Source organism: Oncorhynchus tshawytscha, linkage group LG07, assembly GCF_018296145.1.
Source record: "Oncorhynchus tshawytscha isolate Ot180627B linkage group LG07, Otsh_v2.0, whole genome shotgun sequence".
Taxonomy (NCBI): domain Eukaryota; kingdom Metazoa; phylum Chordata; class Actinopteri; order Salmoniformes; family Salmonidae; genus Oncorhynchus; species Oncorhynchus tshawytscha.
Window position 1 is genome coordinate 14,933,626 of NC_056435.1, and position 19,413 is coordinate 14,953,038.

The following is a 19,413-nucleotide window of genomic DNA, read 5'->3' on the forward strand; positions in this document are numbered from 1 at the left end:
ATCCTGACTAGTCTCCCAGTCCCTGCCACTGAAAAAAATCCCCACAGCATGATGCTGCCACCACCATACTTCACCGTAAGGATGGTGCCAGGTTTCCTCCAGAAGTAGCTTCAGTCTGGCCAATTTGATGTGCTGCAGCTAAACTCTGCTCTTTTCATCTTTAGTCATTTAAACAGTCGATTACAGAGCAAAATGCCAGGGATTAAGCTGTGCATGGAAAAAAGACATTAAGGATTTAGTTGTAACAGGTGGTTTTATGTTTTGTCTTAACTCCCTCAGACTTGATATGTGCTACCTAATTTCTTTCCACTTTAGCATCAAGGCCTGATTGGTGGAGTGCGGCAGAGATGGTTGTCCTTCTCGAAGGTTCTCCCATCTCCACAGAGGAACTCTGGAGGTCTTTCAGAGTGACCATCAGGTTCTTGGTCACCTCCTTGATCAAGGCCCTTCTCCCCAGATTGCTCAGTTTGGATGGGCGGCCAGCTCTAGGAAGAGTCTTGGTGGTTCCAAACTTCTTCCATTTAAGAATGATGGAGGCCACTGTGTTCTTGCGGACCTTCAATGCTGCAGAACTGTTTTGATACCCTTCCCCAGATCTGTGTCTCAACACAATCCTGTCTCAGAGCTCTACAGACAATTCCTTCAACCTCGTGGCTTGACTTTTGCCCCTGACATGCACTGTCAACTGTGGGACCTTATCTAGACAGGTGTGTGCCTTTCCAAATCATGTCAAATGAATTCCATTTACCACAGGTGGACTCCAATCAAGTTGTAAAAACATCTCAAGGATAATCAATGGAAACAGGATGCACCTGGGCTCAATTTCGTTCTCATAGCAAAGGGTCTGAAAACTTATTTAAATAAGGTATTTTTGTTTCTGCTTTGTCATTGTGGGGTATTGTGTGTAGATTGCTGAGAACAAAATATATTTAATCCATTTTAGAATAAGGCTATAACTTAATAAAATATGGGAAAAGTCAAGGGGTCTGAATACTTTCCGAATGCACTGTACACCTATGCACATCGTCACATATTTTTTAAATCTCGCCTACCAGCCGGCTCTCTCTCTGTCGAGACGTGTGGTTTCAGAATGCCTTGAATGGTAGACTTGAATGGCAGTTTGTGGCAGGAGCGACAGGTTTTAATTGGCTAAATTCAAGTAATGGGCTAAATAAGGAAGTGAGTTTTGGAATTTGGAATGTATGCATCTAAGGAATTGTTCTCATGTATAAACTTTATTTCCCGAACTCAATTGAGCTCAAAAAATAATATGGTCACCATGGTGTTATTTTGATAGGTGATTTTTGTCATTTTTCAAAGTCCCATCTAATAAAGCTGTTGCAGGCTTGCTCCCTCTCCCGCCTCAATGTTAACCACACTCCACTTTGAGGAACAGTGTTAGCGGGCACTATGTGCCAGCATTATGAGCCTGGGGACAAGGTAACATGATTGTTTTGGCGGCATTGTTTGCTTTTACAGTCAGCAGGAAACATACTCCATATTTTGGTATTGTTTTATAAAAAGTACAATTTGAGCCACTAAAGAGGGATATCCCTGTAAGAGATGGAATGACATGAACAGATGGAGAGGTCATTGCTCATTCTGGAAGTTTTCCTCCTGCAGTGTCTCAGAGGCATTTATACTGGTACATCCATTCCAGTCAGTCAGCACACAAACACTTAGCAGCATCCTGGACTACACTGAACTGGAGACTGACTATTTACCAGAGCAAATAGACAAACTAAAAGCACACACACACACACACAACACACACACACACACACACACACACACACACACACACACACACACACACACACACACACACACACACACACACACACACACACACACACACACACACACACACACACAGGCAGCAATAGAAGGGGTTTTCCATTATCAAGATAGTCCAGTAGATAAGCACTGCATTTTTTTCAATCATGTTTATCCCATGAACAACGTGTTCACTGTCCTAGCATGGGCAGAATGACAATGTCATTGAACAAGTCAGTAGCTCTCTGAGTGACGGCTGTGATGTGTAGGGAGAGGAGTGGGATGACAGGGAGGAAGACAGATGGAGAAAGGGGAGACAGAGACAGAATATGAATGAGAGAGGATATCTGACAATGTCTGGAGATTCTACAGCTTTGAATTCCTAGGGTCAAATATATTCTCGAAGACACAATGAGGAAAACAAGAACATTTCAGTAACCCCAAAGGTTTTGGTTTGGAATCGCATAAGGCAACAATTTACAGTCAGGTAGATTTGCTGAATCATACTTGGAATGTAGAGGAACCACATCCAAAAGCTCTCAGTGAGCTTGTTGATATTTTTCTACCTGGACATTCCTGAGTTTCGAAAGTAACAAATAAACCTTGCAGTCGAGCCTTGATTGGATGACTGTCATTTTCCCTGGTGGCTTCAAAGAACCTTGCAGTACATCCTGAAAATAGCATTATCCCTTTGCTTTCTCATGCTCAGATGTGTGTGCTTAATATTTTAATTAAACTAGCCCAGTAAGAGGATTATGACATGATGAGTGTGTCCTCGCTCAGATGCAGTTCAGTCCTCCTTCTGAACTCATTAATTAGAATTTGAGTTTACTGACGGGGAAGTTTGGACAATGAGAAACATGGCTTTCAATGTTTTGACATATTCTAATATGGGGCGATGCCACCACCTCCTCTCTGAAATGCGTCATTGTTTATTACGATGTGGTCCATGCCTTGCCCCTCCCTATTTAACATATTCAAATCAAATTTTATTGGTCGCGTAGACAGTTAAGCAGATGTTATAGTGGGTGCAGAGAATTCCTTGTTTCTAGCTCCTAGCATTGCAGTAAAATGTACACAAATAATCAAAAATTTTAAATAAAACACAGGAAATCGCGAAATGTCCGAATGAATCCAATTTAAAATCCAAAGAGCACTGTAACAGTAATCCAGATACAATCTATACATACTGTATCTCTATTTGATGAATTTACACAAGCTATCTAAGACTGTTATGCACAGCAGTAGATAGTAGAGTGAGCTATGTCAAGAATCCAGTATATAAATGAATATGGGGTGTGTATAAACAGTGTAACTAAATTGCAATGTACAGTAGGGTGCATATTGGAATGAGGTATATTGAGAATGCAGTATTTAAAGACACACTACAAAAACCCATGGCAAAATGGATAGAATTGCAGGGAATTAGCTTCCGGACCAAAGTCTGGAATATAAATATATACTGTATGTCTGTGAATGGTTTGTATAGACAGTATGAACAGTAAGTGCATAGAAAAGGTGTCTATAACAGTAGTTATATAGGATAAGCCATGACTAGAATATAGTATATACAGTACATATAAATATGGAAAAACAGTATGTAAACATTATTAACGTGACCAGTGTTCTTCATTTCACCTGGGGAGATTTGTGACCTCCAGCAACCTCTTCACGGAGCCCACTCTGACAGGAAGTAATTGATTGATGGAGAAACTGTGTCAGTAAGAAAAGGATAGGATAGTCTCTCTGTCTTTCTCTAGCTATCTCTGTTCTCCTCTCATCCAGCCTCATGCTTCTCCTACACTTAACCACTTGTATCTCTTCACATAACCAAATGGTCTATCTTGGGCATGGGCGGATCGTATGATCAATGCCTCCGTTCACCCACTCTGCATTTGTCCTCTATCCCACTCCTCCCCCACCTTTCCTCCTGTCTCTTTTATTAACGTCTGTGTCTCTCTCGCTATCTTTCTCTTGTTCGGTATCTGTCCCTCTGTCAGTCATCTTCTGGAGCCCCCGGGACATTTACCCACACAGGCCATTAGTTTACTTCGAGTAATCTCTCACCTTTGTCCTCCAGCGCAGCGATGTTAAACGTACAAATGTCACACGATTCACAGATTCACCGCTTTGAATGTCACCGCATGTCACACAGAGAAGAGTCAGTCAAATCTGCAACAAACTGCCCCAGATACAGTGTGTATGCGCGTGTGTGTGTGTGTCACGACTTCCGCCCAAGTCGGCCCTTCTCCTTGTTCGGGTGGTGTTCGGCGGTCGACGTCACCGGCTTTCTAGTCACTACCGATCCATTTTTCTGTTTCGTTTTGTTTTGTCTGATTACACACACACCTGTTTTACATTCCCTCATTACATTCCCTATTTAACCATCTGACACGCATTTCTGTTCTGTCCGTGATTGTTCATGTCGTTAGTGGTTGTGTTTGTGTTTGTGTTAGAGTTGTGTTGTATGTTCCTATTTGGAATTTTGCTTTATTCTTTGAGTAAACTCAGTTGGATTACTCTATACCTGTGTCCTGCGCCTGACTCCGCTTTCACTCTGCACCCAATCGCTGACAGAGTGCCTGTGCACTTGTGTGACTTTGTGCGTGTGTGTCTGTGACTGAGATACACTGGTACTGTACAGTTCTACCGTTGCCATTCACATCGTGGCTCAGTAGTCGGTACATGCTCACACACACCATTCACGCAACTGAATCAGATCCACAGCAGGCAGTGGAAAGGGTGAATGTTTAGGAGAGAAGTATGATACTGTGTTATACACATGGCTTCACACAGTTTGAAATGACAAATTAGTTATTCAGAATGGCTTTAAAGGGGCAATCTGGGATTGATACATTGAACGTTCAAATAAATGATGATTCTGTATGATTCCAAAAATTGACGTACCAATCCCAGACGACAACCATTGAATGGGACTCATTTGAAATGGGACACTTGGAGAATTTTACATATGCGTACCAGTTACTTAGCCTCATAATTACCAGACAGATTACTGGAATGTAAACTCATGAGAATTCTGGATGGTTGTATGAGGTGACCAGTTGCTAAATACAGACTTTTTTTATTTCCGTTAAGGGATAAATCACATTCCTCCTCAAAATCAACTAGATCACTATTTTTACAGCCTTAACACTATGCTCATTTTTCATATATGAATTGCATTCTTCCCATTTACACATTTTTACAATGACCTTTACAGTTACCTTAGCATTTCTTTTTTTATCCAGAGCTAGCCTTCTTACAATAAGTAGGTAAAACACATACAGTATCTCGACCACTGCAAGTACAGATGTTAGGATGGCAATCTGATCACCCGGTTGCAGGATAACTTTTGAAACGTGCCGTGTGTTTGAGGTCTAAAAAGGCTTCTGAAGTTGCTCATTTCCTCTTTGAAATGTTCAGGATACGAAAAAATGATCAGCCCTTTCAAAAACATCATCCACATAATAATTCACCTTGTCTGTGGCTTGCAGATTTATTTTACTGCTGCAGCAAAATGGCTCAAAATAAGATCCTACACCTGAATTGTAAAAGCTCCTTCCAAATAGTCGCTATCAAGCAATATTAGTGCCGGTGAGAATAAAAATGATCATTGGAGACATTGTGATGTTTTGACATTTATTGTGTGCTGATTTAGGATGACTATGGTGCCTGGGGGACAGTATGGTTTGAAATCATCTGTTTTGACTCATCCTGAAAATGTGGGTGTATATTCCTATGTATTCCTGCTCCTATTTTGTTCCTTTTTGTATTCTGTCTTTGTCTCATTCTCAGTCATTTTTTATCAACACAAGTCAAGCATAATAGAGGCAAATATTGTATTTGAAGTGTCTTTTATGTGTATTTGTAAATTGTCTATCTTCATACTGTCATGGACAAATATCAGAATGCATTAGCTACAAAACACCCGTAACAATGTAAAGTACCACACCTACTTATTCAAGCGTTTTTCTTTATTTTTACTATTTTCTACATTGTAGAATAATAGTGAAGACATCAACACTATGACATAACACGTATGGAATCATGTAGTAACCAAACAAGTGTTAAAGAAATCAAAATATATTTTATATTTGGGATTCTTCGAAGTTGCCTTGATAACAGCTTGCACACTCTTGGCATTCTCTCAAACAGGAGGAATGCTTTTCCAGCAGTCTTGAGCACTTGTTGGCTGGTTTTCCTTTACTCTGCAGTCCAACTCATCCCAAATCATCTCAATTGGGTTGAGGTTGGGTGATTTTGGAGGTCAGGTCATCTGTTGGAGCACTCCATAAATTACATTCTTGGTCAAAAAGTGCATACACAGCCTGGAGGTGTGTTTTGGGTCATTGTCCTGTTGAAAGACAAATGATAGTCCCACTAAGCGCAAGCCAGATGGGATGGTGTATCGCTGCAGAATGCTGTGGGAGCCATGCTGGCCTTGAATTCTAAATAAATCACAGACGGTGTCACAAGCAAAGCACCCCCACACCATCACACCTCCTCCTCAATGCTTCACAATGGGATCCACACAAGCAGAGATCATCCATTCACCTACTCTACGTCTCACAAAACATGGGGGTTTGGGACCAGAAATCGCACATTTGTACTCATCAGACCAAAGAACAGATTTCCACCAGGCTAATGTACATTGCTCGTGTTTCTTGGCCTAAGCAAGTCTCTTCTTATTATTGGTGTCCTTTAGTAATGGTTTCTTTGCAGAAATTCACACTGTCTCCTCTGAACAGTTGATGTTGAGATGTGTGAAGCATTTATTTGGGATGCAATCTTAGGCACAGTTAAATCAAATGAACTTATTCTCTGCAGCAGACGTAACTTTGGGTCTTCCTTTCCTGTGGCGGTCCTCGTGAAAGTCAGCTTCATCATAGCACTTATTGTTTTTGAGACTGCACCTGAATAAACTTTCAAAGTTCTTGACATTTTCCCGGATTGACTGACCTTCATGTCTTAAAGTAATGATGCACTGTCACTTCTCTTTGCTTATTTGAGCTGTTCTTGCCATAATATGGACATGGTCTTTTACCAAATAGGGCTATCTTCTGTATACCACCGCTACCTTGTCACAACACAACTGATTGGCTCAAACACATTAAGAAGGAAACAAATTCCACAAATTAACTTTGTTCAACACTTGTTTGGTTACTACATGATTCCATATGTGTCATTTCATAGTTTTGATGTCTTCACTATTATTCTACAATGTAGAACATAGTGAAAATAAAGAAAAACCCTGTAATGAGTAGGTGTGTCCAAACTTTTGACTGGTACTGTATATATGGGCTGTGATACAGTGTGATTAGAAAAAACAGCAAGGTATTACATATTCCATTTCAAAACAGCTTTACATATTTTAGACTCGGTTTCAGTGCTTATGATTTAGTTTCTGGCTTAGACTGGAAATAAGATATAGCTCGTCATAAGCTGCCCTTGTCGATGGTGTGGCAGAAAAGAATGAAGCTTGTTAGGGCATATGAAGCTCAGCTCAGCCACAGTGATTATCATGCATCACTATCCAAGTGTTTTAGCCGCTGACAGCTCTGTAATTATGTCCTTTGGCTTCTCTGAGCTCAATTCTAAACCTGTCTGACAATTAGTCATTTTTATCACCACAGCTCAGCATGGAACACATGCTGCGTGCGGGGCCGGACTTCTTATGCCTGGAACAAGCCTTGTCTACTGTATGTGTGCGTGTGTGCTTATGTGCGTGTACTATGAGTATGTCTGTCTGTCCCAGTGTGTCATTCAGTGTGCGCAAGCACATACTCACACACACACACACACACACACAGAGACATCTCAATGAAACAGTAGGAGAAAGGAAAACACTTTCCATGCTGGCTGAATTTCTTTATTTTTTACTTATTGATTCACTGTGCAAATTAATTGTCTTATGTTTGTGTCAACTGGAGCACATATTGGACATTCTCCTTTATTTATTTATTTATTTATATAAACATGGCAATGTCTACTCGCATGAGATGCTACAAAAACGTCCTCCACTATAGGTCATATCAGAGACCAGAACTCTTGAGACCAAACAGTTTCATGGGAAGTTTAGAGTTAGGGTTAAGGTTAGAAAACAAAAAAGCAACAGCAGGATTTGAACCAGCGGCCTTCTGTATGTTGTGCCACCATGTGTATGTTGCGCCCCCCTATTCTATGACGTACTATGTAGTCTCTTATAAACAACCATAGTGGGTTGGTGGTGACTACGGGGCCACATCAAGTAAGGGAATGTAGTCAACAATTAGCTGCAGTAATTAGGGACAGTCAGGCGTAAGGTTGAGATGTAAATTGAATTCAAAACTTGTTTTCAGGAACTAGGCTAACAGGACTAAATGGATGTGTGTGTAATTATTAAAGTTGCTGGCTAGCGCAGTGGAAGGTGGAAAGAGTGGGACGTCTAGCCTTAATGACCATGTACTCTTATAATCTCCACCGGCATAGCCAGAAGAGGACTGACCACCCCCCAGAGCCTTGATCCTCTCTAGATTTCTTCCGAGGTACCTGCCTTTCTAAGGAGTTTCCTAGCCACCGTGCTTCTAAATCTACATTGCTTGCTCTTTGGGGTTTTAAGCTGGGTTTATGTATAAGCAGGTTGTGACATCTGCTGATGTAAAAAGGGCTTCATAAATACATTTGATTGATTTGAAATTTGACATGACAGGAGTACTCTTAGAGTCAGGACAGAAAATGGCTCTCAGGTTGTTATTAAACATATACACCCCTGTACATTCCAAAGACAAGGCTGACTATTATCAAAATGGGAACATAAGCAACTTATTCTTCCACACAGACCATCCCCTGGCGCAGTACTATATTAGCACACTATCCATCTGTTAAGAGGGAGGGTGTCAGCAATGGGTGGAAACTGAGTGAGCCAATGTCAACCTCTACAAGTCTGGAACAATAATGGTTCAGGGAAACCCCAAACAATTTCAGCTGGACTTTCACATAATCAAAGAGATAGAGTTTATCCCGTTGAGCTGTCTTGAGAAAGATAACGCCACCCCGAGCGTGTCAGATCAGACCTCTTCATTATACAACCCCAAAAGGAAAATCAACCAACTACTCCCTCATTGAAATGAAGGAAAAATTCTCCCAGCTGGAGGTAATGCAGGTGTAGCTGGAACAGCAGGTGAACACATTCCAGTCAGCACAAAAAAATTGTCTAGCTCAACGACACCCCTTCAACCAGACCCGGAGAGCTGGAGGTGGAGAGAGACATATCTGCACTCTGGACTGTGGTGAGGCAACATCAACAGGAGAAGGAGCAGGAGAAGAATAGAGCACTAGAGGAGAAGGTGAAAGTGCTCGAGAAGCAGGTCAGAACGATGACGTGTGACAGAGAACAAACCATTAAAGAAGCCAGCAGAACAGCCCACCTCAGACACCAACCAAAGTCTCGACATCACAGCAGAATTGTCCACACCAGACCCTGACCATAGCCTCAACATCACAGCAGGAAAGACAAATGAAAGGACATGTACTAGTCTGTGGTGACCTAAGTACCAGAACTGGACAAGAACCTGATACCCTCAGCACACAGGGGGACAAACACCTACCTGGAGGTGACAGCATTCCCTCCCCCATATGCCCCCCTGGGCATACCACAACAACATAACCAACAAAAATGGGTCACAACTCCTGCAGCTCTGTCCCATGCTGGGTATGTACATAGTTAAAGGTAGGCTTCGAGGGGACTCATACGGTAGGTGCACCTATAGCTCATCTCTTGGCAGTAGTACTGTAGACTACTTTATCACTGACCTCTGGGTTGAGTCTCTCAGAGCGTTCAGAGTCAGCCCACTGACACCACTATCAGATCACAGCAAAATCACAGTCTAATTGAACAGAGCAATACGTATTCACGAGGCATCAAAGCCAAAGGAACTGAATAATATTAAATTCACACAGGACACCGGATAACACAGAAGAAATACTCCAGATATAACAGACTGACCCTAGCCCCCTGACACAAACTTTTGCAGAATGAATACTGGAAGCTGAGACAGGAGGGGTCGGGACACACTGTGGCCCCATCCGACGATACCCCCCGACAGGGCCAAACAAGCAGGATATAACCCCACCCACTTTGCCAAAGCACAGCCCCCACCCCACTAGAGGGATATCTTCAATCACCAACTTACCATCCTGAGACAAGGCCGAGTATAGCCCAACAAGATCTCCCCACGGCACAAACCCAAAGGGGGGCGCCACCCCGGACAGGAAGATCATGTCAGTGACTCAACCCACTCAAGTGACACACCCCTCCTAGGAACAGCATGGAAGAGCACCAGTAAGCCAATGTCTCAGCTCCTGTAATAGGGTTTGAGGCAGAGAATCCCAGTGGAGAGACGGGAATCGGCCAGACAGAGACAGCAAGGGCGGTTTGTTGCTCTAGTGCCTTTCCGTTCACCTTCACACTCCTGGGCCAGACTACACTCAATCATAGGACCTACTGAAGAGATGAATCTTAAATATAGACTTAACCTATCTAGGCTAGATGGGATGCTAGCGTCCCACCTGACCAACATCCAGTGAAAGTGCAGGGCGCCAAATTCAAACTACAGAATTGTAAATATTTAACATTCTTGAAAATACACATGCAATATGTCAAAATAAAGCTTAACTTCTTGTTAATCCAGTTTTTTAATCCAGTCAGATTTCAAAACGACTTTGCGATTATCTGAGGACACCACCCCATCAAACAAACCCAGACAATCATATTTTATCCCGCCAGGCGCGACACAAACGTCAGAAATAACGATATAATTCATGCCTTACCTTTGAAGAGCTTCTTCTGTTGGCACTCCAATATGTCCCATAAACATCACAAATGGTCCTTTTGTTTGATTAATTCCATTGTTATATCTCCAAAATGTCCATTTATTTGGCACGTTTGATCCAGAAAAACACCGGTTGCAACTCGCGCAACATGACTACAAAATATCTAAAAGGCTACCTGTAATCTTTGTCCAAACATTTCAAACAACTTTCCTAATACAACTTTAGGTATTTTTTAAAGTAAATAATCGATACAATTTAAGACGGGATAAACTGCGTTCAATAGAGGATAAAAACAAAGTGGAGCGAGCTTTCAGGTCGCGCGCACCAACCACAACAGTACACTAGACTCTACCCTCGTTCTACCCTCGTTCTGACTCTACCCTCGTTCATTTCTCAAAGGAAAAACATCCACCAATTTCTAAAGACTGTTGATTTACAGTAGAATAGATAGGAACTGCAAGCAATTGCCTTAGAAATCTAGATCCACATAGAAAACTCATTGAAAGAATGACCTCAAAAAGAAAAATCCTGAATGGTTTGTCCTCTGGGTTTCGCCTGCCAAATAGGTTCTGTAATACTCACAGACATGATTCAAACAGTTGTATAAACTTCAGAGTGTTTTCTATCCAAATATACTAATAATATGCATATCCTAGGTTTTGGGCCTGAGTAGCAGGCAGTTTACTTTGGGCATACTTTTCATCCGGATGTGAAAATACTGCGTGAAAATACTGATTTGCTATGTTGTTGTCTTAGGTCTCTCTTGATGTGGTGTTGTGTTGTCTTTCTCGTTGTGATGTGTGTTTTGTCCTATATTTATATTGTATTTATTTATTCATTTTAATCCCAGGCCCCCGTTCCAGCAGGAGGCATTTTGCCTTTTGGTACTTCGTCATTGTAAATAATGACTTGCCTAGTTAAATAAAGGTAAAATAAAATAAATATATAAAGTCGATGCCAAAAGTTTTGAGAATGACACAAATAATAATTTCCACAAAGTTTGCTGCTTTAGTGTCTTTTGTAACGGATTTTCTCGTCTTCGTCTGAGGAGGAGTAGCAAGGATCGGACCAATACGCAGCGTGGTAAGTGTCCATGATACTTTAATAATCACTGAACACGACAAAATACAAAAATAACAAAGTGAATGAAAACGAAAACCGAAACAGTCCTGAATGGTGACACAAACAACAAAACAGGAAACAATCACCCACACCACACTGGTGGGAAAAGGCTACCTAAGTATGATTCTCAATCAGAGACAACTAACGACACCTGCCTCTGATTGAGAACCATACCAGGCCAAGCACAAAACACAACATAGAAAAACGAACATAGACAACCCACCCCAACTCACACCCTGACCAACCTAAAACAAAGACATAACAAAATAACTAAGGTCAGAACGTGACATCTTTAGATATTTTTGTCAGATGTTACTATGGAATACTGAAGTATAATTACAAGCATATAATTACAAGTGTCAAAGGCTTTTATTGACAATTACATGAAGTTTACCCTTTTTTTCAAGACCTCTGCAATCCGCCCTGGCTTGCTGTCAATTAACTTCTGGGCCACATCCTGACTGATGGCAGCCCATTCTTGCATAATCAATGCTTGGAGTTTGTCAGAATTTTTAGGTTTTTGTTTGTCCACCCGCCTCTTGAGGATTGACCACAAGTTCTCAATGGGATTAAGGTCTGGGGTGTTTCCTGGCCATGGACCCAAAATATCAATGTTTTGTTCCCCGAGCCACTTATTTATCACTTTTGCCTTATGGCAAGGTGCTCCATCATGCTGGAAAAGGCGTTGTTTGTCAACAAACTGTTCCTGGATGGTTGGTAGAAGTTGCTCTCGGAGGATGTGTTGGTAAAATTAAAAATTCTTTATTCATGGCTTTGTTCTTAGGAAAAATTGTGAGTGAGCGCACTCCATTGGATGAAAAGCACCCCCACACATGAATGGTTTCAGGATGCTTTACTGTTAGCATTTCACAGGACTGATGGTAACGCTCACCTTGTCTTCTCTGGACAAGCTTTTTTCCGGATGCCCCAAACAATCGGAAAGGGGATTCATCGGAGAAAATGACTTTACCCCAGTCCTCAGCAGTCCAATCCCTGTACCTTTTGCAGAATATCAGTCTCTCCCTGATGTTTTTCCTGGAGAAAAGTGGCTTCTTTGCTGCCCTTCTTGACACCAGGCCATCCTCCAAAAGTCTTCGCCTTACTGTGCATGCAGATGCACTCACACCTGTCTGCTGCCATTCCTGAGCAAGTGGTGCCCCGATCCCGCAGCTGAATCAACTTTGGGAGACAGTCCTGGCGATTGCTGGACTTTCTTGGGCGCCTTGAAGCTTTCTTCACAACATTTGAACTGCTCTCAAAGTTCTTGATGATCCAATAAATGGTTGATTTAGGTGCAATCTTACTGGCAGCAATATCCTTGCCTGTGAAGCCCTTTTTGTGCAAAGCAATGATGATGGCACGTGTTTCCTTGCAGGTAACCATGGTTGACAGGAATAACAATGATTCCAAGCGCCACCCTCCTGTTGAAGCTTCCAGTCTGTTATTCAAACTCAATCAGCATGACAGAGGGATCTCCAGCCTTGTCCTCCTCAACACTCACACCTGTGTTAACGAGAGAATCACTGACATGATGTTAGCTGGTCCTTTTGTGGCAGGGCTGAAATGCAGTTTTTTGAGGGGGGATTCAGCCTCTTTCGCATGGCAAAAAGGGACTAAAATTAATTGCAATAAATCTGATCACTCTTCATAACATTCTGGAGTATATGAAAATTGTCATCATACAAACTGAGGCAGCAGACTTTGTAAAAATTTATATTTGTGTCATTCTCAAACCTTTTGGCCACGACTGTACGTATGTTGTCTGTCAAGGGTTATTTTTTACTTGTTTTGTACACTAGAGGGCACTATATGTTGGTGTCATGGGTCATTGGTCACGTTTGTATGTAGATAGCACAGGTGACCAGGAAGGTTTAGCACAGGTGAGAGGAGAGCACATAACATTCTTACCATATCACAGATACAGGTCATAGAATGCATTTCTCTGCACCTTTTCTACAGGAATATGTGTTTGGAGCTATTTATATTTTATTTGTGTAATATTCACCCAAAAAGAGAAGCATTTTGGAAAGCTGATTTTTGTGGACGTGTTATCTCTCTCCTGTGCCAGTGGCATTTCATAGGTAATCGCCACTACAATCACAGTGTGCCATCACAGCAGCATGCTTTGTGACCTGTTGCCACAAGAAAAGGGCAACTAGTGAAGAACAAAAACCATTGTAAATACAACCCATATTTATGTTTATTATTTTCCCTTTTGTACTTGAACTATTTACACTAAATATGACATTTGAAATGTCTCAGAGAGAGAGAGAGAGAGAGAGAGAGAGAGAGAGAGAGAGAGAGAGAGAGAGAGAGAGAGAGAGAGAGAGAGAGAGAGAGAGAGAGAGAGAGAGAGAGAGAGATTATGTTCCTGACCACAATTTTATACTATTTGTTTCTCCTCTGTTCCTCTAGGTCAGTGAAAAAATAGGGAAGTGATGTAGAGAGTCCGGGCTCAGCAGCAAAAGGCATGGAGGAAGAGGAGTCAGAGATGATTGGAAAGATAGATATGTGGAGAGAGGAGGGAGGAGTGGAGCAAGTGGAGGGAGAGAGGAAGAGGAGAGTGAAGAGGAGGGAGAGATGAAGAGGAGAGGAACATGTATAGGATGAGGGAGGGGCAGAGGTAGCAGAGGAGTAAGCAGATAGAAAGGTGGAAGCAGAAGGAGGGGAAGAGGGGGAACCTATTGCACGTTTCCATGGAGTGGCTCTTTGCTTGAATTCCCCAATCAAATATCATGTTATTACTATCTAAATTTATCTAGTTGCCTAGGAGACTGAGACACCCAGTTATGGACAGGCCATTTTTGAGATCACAAAGTCAAGTACGACGATACACTGCTAGAGTGGGACATTTACCGGAAAAGGCCAGTAAGGTCTGAACATTGGAAACTAAAAATCTGGTTTAGAGACCCCCCACATAAAACCCACACTTTAACAGTTCAATATTCATCCTCATGCAATGCCTCTTCTGAAATTCACTTAGGGGAATTTATATATTCATTTAACACAAGCTCCTAGCTGTTATAGCCTATGTAGCCATGAGAGTTCCTCAAGGGGAAGGGGAATTGCACGGGGGCGTTTCAGTGTGTACCACTCTGGCTTTAGGCCATTATCCTCTGATAGGGTCGTCTTCTCTCATCCTCTCCCCCTCCCAAGCCCTCTTACCACCCCAAGGTAGAAGGCGGGGACAGAGGTCAGGTGACCTTTCCAAAAGAGGTAGGTCACTACATCTGTGTCCCAAATGGGCTGCCACCCAGACACCCACATTCCTCCTGTGCCAACACTACCATCAGGCTGTTTTGGAATCCTGTTCATGGCCATGGAACCATGCTCTCTCTCTCCAACCCTCCAGCCCTCCTCCCACTAACCCTCCACCCCGTATCTGACTCTATAGGGCTCTTTTGGAGTGGCTACAGACTCCTGTGCTGCATCCAGTCCCATCCGGCCCCCCTCATCGGATAGTGATTGGCAGAGCGAGGGCAGAGACGAAGGAAGCGAAGGACAGACCGAGGATATCATTACACACCCCGCCGGCATCGCAGCGTGCACCTCTCTATCCGCCGGTCAGCTCTTTAGCCCTGTTTTTGCTTAGCACAGATACATGCTCCTACCCTCCCTCCCTCGCGCTATCCATCTCTCACTCTCTCTTCTCCTTCTGTCTTTCACCATCCCTTGCTCTGTTTTCGATCTCCTTTTCAATCCCTGTATCTTTTTCTTCCCCCAACATCGCATGGATTGTCTCATTCTTTCTGTCTCACTCAGTTGGGGTCTCAACTTACTGTTGATATTTAGAACAATAGATTACAAAAGGTTCAAGTTCAAAATTTGTTTGTGCATCAGCAATTTCTCACTTGTTTTGTCAGTCAATTTTCGCTAACAATTTTAAATTGGTAAGTTAGTTTAGCCAGCTATCTAAACTTGTAGTAATCATGGCCGAATACCGACCAGGCACACCAGGCACATGCACAGAGATCCTGACCTTCAGGGGGCCTCCATTGATTTTGCTCATCACTCACTCTCAGTCAGATATCAATATCATGGCATAAGTCAAGGTAAAATGTGTAGAATTTATGAAAACGTGCTTTAATTAATACTGCAAAAATCTCTCTCTATCCCATGGGAAAATGAGTAGAATTGCATGAAATTTGTTATAAAATTGCTATAAAAAAAAGGATTACTCAAACCATGACAAAATGTGTAGAACTGCAGAAAATGTACTGCGTGTGTGTGTGTGTGTGTGTGTGTGTGTGTGTGTGTGTGTGTGTGTGTGTGTGTGTGTGTGTGTATCTGTGTGCATGATTTACATGTGCGTGAGTGCGTGCGAGAGAGAAAGAGCGATATAGAGAGAGGGGAGAAAGGGAGAAGAAGAGAAGCCAGATACAGGTGAATTGGAGGTGGGGGTTCAAATATCTGATCTTTTCATCCACTGAGAGAAAAGGTGCCTCCTCTGGCCTCAGTTGCCTGGTTGTTTAATTCCCGAGGGACGGATGAGGGGATCGAGGCTTACTTTAGCTTGGTCTGTGTCTGAGTAGTTGAGGAAATGTAATCTCCTCTGGCTGCCTGGGGTCAAGCTTATTGTAGACACAGCTTTGGGAGTGTCAGACCAGATGCCGATATAGTGAGAGTGAGATTACGTAATCAGATGAACTTCTCCATTCCCACTCAAGCACATCAATGTCACAATCCTGTGTCACGACTCGGTAATGAGATCTGTCGATGTTAAGGACACATCATCCAAAGGGAGAAGTGACAGATTTTTTTCTGTATTGCAGTTGTCTGTGATTAAATGTAGGGCTGTGCTGCCCTCTGGGGGATATACTGAATAACTGCAAAATGGAGGCTCCAGGAGCATCTGTACACAGGTACAAGGTTTGCACTATCTAAGGGTGGCAGATGCTGAAGTGACAAATGAGTTCACTCCAGTGGCGATCCGTCATTCAGGGCGGTTTTGAGCCCCACATTTTTAGCAAATGTTTTTTTGGGGGGGCCTTTCCTGTTTTTCATGCTATTTTGGCATTAATACGTGTCACATATCAGTGTGAAAAACATGTAAAAATATATATATATAATTGAGATAATAAAGCCACATACAAACATGGTCTCTTTTTTGTTTTATTGAGTAAGACAGTTCCAAAGTGCAGGTGTTTCAGCCTAGCTCAGTGCTTTCTGTGGTGGTGGGTCAAGCCAGGAGAACCCTGAGCCGTGATTGACTCATGGTTTTGCCACTCATTGGGACACTACATCACTGCCAAGTCTAAGGGTAGAGCTAGAAAATTCAAGCCCCTTTGGTGCTGCCATAGAGTCACATTAGAAGTGCCTATCCATGAAGGCTCAAGGTCATTAGACACAAATATAATTATGTGAAATTGCAGTAGCTTTGATTGGACTGATAATGTCAACGTCATACTTTCAAAATCTGTTTTGCTGTTTGTAACCTAGCAAGTCAGTTAATAAGAACAAATTCTTATTTACAATGATGGCCTACTGGGGAACAGAGGGTTAACTGCCTTGTTCAGGGGCAGAACAATGTATTTTTACCTTGTCAGTTCGGAGATTCGATCCAGCAACTTTTTGTTACTGTTACTCTTACTACCAACGCTCTAACAACTAGGCTAATTGCTGCCCCGTTGTCACCAGTATAGTGCATTTAATGTATTGTTTAGTGTTGTGTTGTGTAGTGGCTTTGCTGTTACGCATCCCACATTTTATTTTTTTGTCCACTGGTTCACTCGTCCACACACACGCACGCATACACACACACACACACACACACACACACACACACACACACACACACACACACACACACACACACACACACACACACACACACACACACACACACACACACACACACACACACACAAACACCTTTGTATTACAGTTACAGCAACAGAGTTATTTTATGTCTTTCTCTCTTTTCTCCGATCACATTTTCTCTCAAGACCATACACATCCACGTACACACACATACACAATATGAGGACGGTAGCATGCTGTGTGTTTGAATAATGTTGACAGCCATGTCATTTCAGCAGTCGCTACGCTCACAAATATATTGCAAAGATCTTACATTGTGATACATCACTCGGCATTTCCTGTTCCCATGTACCATTATCAATCAGACAACACTCACTCAATAGTTTTTCGCATTTTATTCTATGCCATTTTTTTAAACGTAAATTGCAGTACTCTCTTTGACAAACCTGTCCAATCCCAACCCCCACCCCTAGTCACTAGTCACTGGTCCCTGTCCCATACATCACTGGGACAGTGCTTCCACCCACCTAGGAAATCTACTTGAAATGGTGCCTGAGGAAGGCACGCATCATCATCAAGGAACCCCCACACACCCCAGCACAAGCTGTTCTCTCTCTTACCGTCAGATAGATGGTATCAGAGCATGAGGTCTGATACCAACTGGACTAACCACTTGCTCTTATTCTCTGCACCTTAGCATACATGTACATGCACTCACTCATGCACACACCCACACAGACATAGACACACATACACAGACACACACACATATACATTCATGCTACACACACGTCACAACTGCAGCTACCAGACTCATATTATACTGCTCAGTTTATACACCGCCCCTCCATCGCCCTGTTCCCCAATACACATGTAAATACTAAATCATAAATTGTGCCATCCTGTATTATACTTGTACTAACATTTGTATTTTATTTTGATGAGCCATTTATTTTATGTTCATATTCTTATCTTTAATAATTTGTTATTGTTGTTGCATTGTCAAGAAGAAACCTTGGACGATGTATACCATGCGTATCCCGCACATATGACTAATACAACTAGAAACGACCCCTTACTCCTTAGCACCTACCCCCTATAGATAAGACCAACTAGAACAGGGGTCTCCAACCTCTTCTACTAATTAGTTTTTTTTAATCTAGCTTTCAAATATGCACATTATTCTCTTCTCTTCCCCGGATCCTTACTGTACAAGAGATGTGTTTTCTGTCAATATACCTGGTCAAATAAGGGTGAATAATAACTCCGAAGACTGGAAAAAGCGAGAATAAAAAATACAAATGAATATTTCAAGTGCACACCTAGCGAGAGAGGAATGTGTTTGACTAGCAGTGTTTCTGTGCTGCTACTGCAACTGCACATGTGATGGCAACAAATTGACACAAATAATAATTATATCATCATAGCCAGGTAGGCCTACTTTGAAGTGAACATTTAATTGAGAAGGCTTCGAGGAAAACCTTTCTGTCTACCCACAAGACGGTAATCATGAGCATCGCTAACTGGTTACACATCATGATAGACAGACACGCAGGCAGGTGCAATATTGCTGGAAATGAATTGGTAAATATTATGTTACGTTTGGCCTTTTAAGCCAAATGTGGCTAACCGTTGGTAGTAGTGTCATCGTGGCTTTGATTGGATAGTAACCAGGATTTTGCAGTGTCTGATTTTTGTGAGATTTGTTTATGACAGTTTGCGGTTGTAACAGTATAACTTTAGACCGTCCCCTCACCCATACCCGGGCGCGAACCAGGGACCCTCTGCACACATCAACAACAGTCACCCAAGAAACATCGTTACCCATCGCTCCACAAAAGCCGCGGCCCTTGCAGAGCAAGGGAAACTACTACTTCAAGGTCTCAGAACAAGTGACGTCACTGATTGAAACGCTATTTAGCGCGTACCACCGCTAACTACGCT